The sequence below is a fragment of the Coenobita brevimanus genome, chromosome 97 (assembly GCF_032717465.1).
Source record: "Coenobita brevimanus isolate Jiangsu-jjx chromosome 97, ASM3271746v2, whole genome shotgun sequence".
In the NCBI taxonomy this organism is placed as follows: domain Eukaryota; kingdom Metazoa; phylum Arthropoda; class Malacostraca; order Decapoda; family Coenobitidae; genus Coenobita; species Coenobita brevimanus.
The window spans coordinates 5,807,897-5,813,670 of NC_137050.1; positions in this window are offsets into that span (position 1 = coordinate 5,807,897).

Here is a 5,774-nt window from a genome sequence, read left to right on the forward strand (position 1 = left end):
AAAAAAAGCGAAAGAAAAGGAGAAGAAAAGAATACAGAAAGCTTACCATATCAAAACATAGTGTCAGCATAACTACATAGGGACTGTTTTTGAGTTACGAGTCTTGGAAAAACACGTGGGTAGCGATGAATCCTCCTCACATAGTAGGGTGTCTTGGCAGCAGGAACGATGTTAACCCGTTACAGGTAAATCCTTTGAGACGGAGGGATTTACCTTGGGGATATGAAGCGCCAAATGAGGACTGTATTATCGCCTTTTTTATTTATTTATTTATTTATTTTTTACCCTTCGTGATTCTGCCACACGTCCCTAACAACAGTATGACAAGTACGCCCCCCATCCTCTTTGTTTTATTTGTGTGTGTGTGTGTGTGTGTGTGTGTGTGTGTGTGTGTGTGTGTGTGTGTGTTTTATAGATAGATAGACAGCCAGATAGATAGACAGCCAGACAGCCAGGTAAAGGGATAGCTGTAATTAAAAGCCAGGTAGTCAGCAATCCCACCAAGGAGGTAATCTCATGGATCTGATGCTGGGTAACAGAGCAGGAGCCAAGGTGTGGATCAAGGCACCAAGGCCGGGGGTTTGGTAGGATCAGGTGGGTCACTACCGACGATGGCTTTCTGGATTATCGCACATCATCATCGTCATCGTCATCATCATCGTCACTTCCCTTTCCCACCTAAGGACGAGGTGAGTGGGGTTCAGGGCACAGGAGAGGGGATACACGGAAGAGGGAGAGGCATCAGCAGTAATCAAAGTGACCTAAATGTGGTATAAAAGCAATATTGAAGCTTAATGCGAGAGTTGTCCCTTTCGTTGAAGAAGTCCCTTGCTGGTAGTTAGACCGAAATAAGATGAACGTCAGCTAATTGAAGACTAATATATGTTTTGATTCCTTCACTTTTTCTTTCTTTGTTTCTTTCTTAAAAATAGACTGGCATTAGAAGACAAAGTAAATAATAAACAAATAAATAAAACCATCGTAGCAAGGGAATTATATCACCAAAGTCTGAGTAACATTCACGAAAGCATACATGAGAAAATTGGGGTGTAATTTGCTGAACATTTCGGGAGGAGGAAGTGATAATTAACCACCGAAGCCGTCGAGAATGCAGCCTAAATACAGTCGGGGCAAAAGTTCTAATATTTCACCTCTTACTTTTCACCTCCCTGACCTAAGAGAAGCGTGGCCTGTTTCTCCGGCCACAGGTATTGCTTTACGGGGGTACGGTGCGCTAGAAAGGAAGGTGACGGACATGCCCTACCTGCGGGGGAGACGCAGTGGAGGAGTAGGCGAATTTTTGCGTCTGGCTGTACGTAGAATTCTTGGATGGCTGCCATGTTGCCTCTTCCGCATCTTGGTGGGCCGCGGCAGCCTGGGTCACTCGGTCACTATACTCCTTTTACACTATCTTGGTCGAAAATTGCCATGTCCCCATTCTCATTGCTGAGTTATAACCATAGGGTGACCCGAATATGCTGCTAGTCACGAAAAAGTGCCGTGGAAAGGATGTCGAGCCATAGTGTTGTCTTTTTTTGCCAATAAATTACCTGAACTAATCTGGAAAAGGACGAAAATCTAAGCCAAATGGAGGTGAAGCTTCTATAGCAGTACCAGTGTTTGCCTTACACCTGTCTATCTTTAAACACACACACACACACACACACACACACACACACACACACACACACACACACACACACACACACACACACACTGATTCAACCGCACCTGGCCCTTCCCCATTCGTACTTGCCCGGCATGGGGGAGGGTACATTCTTACAACCACTCTCCACCCTCGAAGACCCGTTCCTTCAGTGTAGAATTAAAGTAAAAGAAGAAGAATGTGTTGAGTGACTGGTGCTGAGTTCGTGATGCGACAGAAAATTACATGTATTACTACCTGGTATTTTCTCCTGGTATTTCCCCTGGTATTCCGGTATTTTCTCCTGGTATTTCCTCTGGTATTCCGGTATTTTCTCCTGGTATTTCCCCTGGTATTCCGGTATTTTCCCATGGTATTTTGGTATTTTCTCCTGGTATTTTGGTATTTTCTCCTGGTATTTTGGTATTTTCTCCTGGTATTCCGGTATTTTCTCGTGGTATTTCCCCCCGGTATTTCGGTATTTTCTCCTGGTATTTCGGTATGTTCTGGTATTTCGGTATTTACTCCTGGTATTTCGGTATTTTCTCCTGGTATTTCGGTATTTTCTCCTGGTATTTCTGTATTCTCTCCTGGTATTTTTCCTGGTATTTTCTGGCAATGTTTTAATATTCCTCTGACGTCTTATTTTTGGTTTGGTCTGTCATTATGTCAGTGTGATTTTTTTTTTTCTTTTCGTCCAAGAGGAGGTACCGTAGTTTTATTTGCGATGATGATGATGATGGTGAAGATGAAGATGATTTATATATTATGACTTTAATGTTTCTGGTGGTGGTGATGATGATGATGATGATGATGATGTATATATATTATGACTTATACTTCTGATGATGATGATGATGATGAAAGTTTATATATTATCACATTTTTCTGATGATGATGATGATGATGATGATGATTTAGATACTACCACTGATGCACCTGGGAAACAGCGCCGTCTGGAGGTTCGCATTCATACAGCCATCGTCAAAAACATTCATTCCCTCTGATTCTGCCGCCTCTTTCCCCTTCAGGCGGACTTAACGTGTCTTGGTAGTGTTAATATTCCGGGTCTTCCTTCTCCTCCCCCATCCCTGCCAGCCCTCACCCCCTTCACGAACAGTATTATTGTTTCTCTTGCTACCTCCAGACGATTTTATTCAGCTGAAGGGGGACATTGGATGGTGAGAGGGTTCGAAACTTTATCCATGAACCCCCTTTGGTATATGATGAGGATTTTTTTTTCATTTTTTTTTACGGCCTGACGATTTTTGCTCACACCAGACGATTTTTAACTCCGCGTAGATAACCTCCTTTTTTTTTTCTTTTCTTTTTGGAATTTCCTCTCGATTTAGTTAGCATCAGGAAAGCTTTGCAAATTTGAGTTCTTAATAGATACAGCCTACACGAACGCTGTTATTACTGTGGATCCCTTTGTAAGCTGAGAGGAAAAGACAGTCATTTGGAGACAGTGTGATTAAAATGAAGACATGATACCTCCATTAACCTTTCCACTATTAGACGCCTCCTAAATATATACGATAGATAGATAGATAGATAGATAGATAGATAGATATATAGATATTACTCCTATTAAATGGAAAAGAGGTAAGCACACTGAACGGATAATTAAACTTTATCTTCAAGGTGTACTCACTCTCCTGTCTTGTACTTCCTTGGGTAAGCTTTGTACTCTGTTGGATATTGTTTTTATTTTTAGCTTGTGCCAGATTTATTCCAGCGTTTATGCGCCATATATACACGAGAGTCTCTATAATTTATTCTTAATGGTGTGTTGAGGCATAAATCAGGCGTGGAGGATAGATCTTGAGGTGAAAAAGGGATGTCTGAAGAGGGATGGGGTGAGAGCGGTTGAGACGAGAGGGATAAATGAGTTAGAAGGGAGGGGGAAGGGGAGAAGCGGAGGGAGGGAGAAGTGAGCAGAGGAGGAGGCAGGGAGGAAAGTCAGGGATGAGGAGGGAGTGAGGGAGGGAAAAGTGAGCAGAGGAGGAGGCAGGGAGGAAAGTCAAAGATGAGGAGGGAGAGAGAGAGGGAAAAGCGAGCAGAGGAGGAGGCAGGGAGGAAAGTCAGGGATGAGGAGGGAGAGAGGGAGGGAAAAGCGAGCAGAAGAGGAGGCAGGGAGGAAAGTGAGAGAGCAGGAGGGAGAGAGAGAGAGTATGAAGATGGAAGGGAGAGGGATGGAGGGAATATGTGAAGGAGTACAGAGGGAGGAAAGTGTGAGAGAGAAAGGAGGGGTAGAGGTAAGGAGGGACGAAGTGAGGCAGGGAGAGAGAGGTAATGTAAAGGTGAGAGGGAGTATGAGGATGGAAGAACGGAGGAGAGAGAGAGAGAGAGAGAGAGAGAATAAAAGAAAGATACTATGGTGAGAAATGAGTGTTTGATTTGAGGAGACAGTGTGGTTAGAGAGAGAGAGAGAGAGAGAGAGAGAGAGAGAGAGAATAACGAGATCAGGTGAAGATTGATGGAAGAATAAAAATTACAGCAAAGAAGAAATAGTAAAGGAGAAGAAAGAAGAGAGGAGGGAAGAGGAGGAGGAAGGAGTGGAGGGAAGCAGTAAAGAGGAGGGAGGAAACGGAGGAGGACGAGTGGAGAAGAGAGAGAGGATTAATATAAAGGAAGGAGGAGAAGAGAGAGGAAGAGTAAAATTAGAGTAGTGAATAAGAGGACAGGGTAAAGAAGGGATAAAATAAGTGTCTTTACGAGTGAGTGAGTGCTAAGGAGAGAGAGAGAGAGAGAGAGAGAGAGAGAGAGAGAGAGAGAGAGAGAGAGGAGCGAGTCGAGTAAATGAGAGTGAGGGAAAAAGAAGTGGCAGGTAGTGTGAGTGAGTGGAGTGCGTGCTTGAGGGTGCATTGGGTGTGGTGACTTGCAGAACACACACTATACAACCATCAACAGCACTACCACATATTTCTCTTTCTCTGTCCTGCCATACCACGCAACTACCACTCTCCTCTGTTTCTCTGTCCTACCATACCACACAACTACCACCCTCTTCTGTTTCTCTGTCCTACCATACCACACAACTACCACTCTCTTCTGTTTCTCTGTCCTACCAACCCACACAACTACCACTCTCTTCTGTTTCTCTGTCCTACCAACCCACACAACTACCACTCTCTTCTGTTTCTCTGTCCTACCATACCACACAACTACCACCCTCTTCTGTTTCTCTGTCCTACCAACCCACACAACTACCACTCTCTTCTGTTTCTCTGTCCTACCATACCACACAACTACCACTCTCTTCTGTTTCTCTGTCCTACCAACCCACACAACTACCACTCTCGTCTGTTTCTCTGTCCTACCATACCACTCTCTGCTACCACACTCTTGGGTTTCTCAGTCTGCCTTATATCTCTTACTTCCTACCACACTTTGCATCTGTCCTCCCTATCTATCCATGCCTCTATCTATCCAGCATATCTATCCTCCCTTCTCATGACTTTGCTAGCGACGTAGAGCCACAGCATCAGTCTTCCCTCTCCCCCGTCCCCCCACCGCCCCCAACACCACACCTCATGATCCCCCTCCCCCCCAGTCTCGTGCTGTGGGGGGGGGGGACACGTCGACAGGCTTCTTGAAAACCTTTATAGGGAAGCGGGGGGGGGGGGAAGCACGTGTTTCCGGAAAATCATGTGAAACGAAGAATGTTTGTTTTTCCGTAGCTGTGTGTTTTTGATGCCAGTGTGACGATGATGATGATGATAGTTATTTTGGGTGACTGATGATGATGTTGACTATTTTTACACCTAACACGTATGTCGTATTTGCGTGTGTGTGTGTGTGTGTGTGTGTGTGTGTGTGTGTGTGTGTGTGTGTGTGTGTGTGTGTGTGTGTGTGTGTGTGTGTGTCATGCCTAATATATTCATGCATCTAGCTATCCTACACTACCTAGTCCGTTCCCAGAGACCGGCATTCCTTCTCCGCACAAAGGAGGCGCCACACATCTTTACATGTCGCCTTTTGGGCCCTAATCCTGTGCCACCCAAAATGAAACATGCTAGGGCTGTTTCATTCAGGATTGGGGTGGCTGAATTACTTTTTTTTAATTAATATAGTTTTTTTTTTAAGATAACTGCTTTGGCGCCTATATTATAATGCTGCTGCTTCT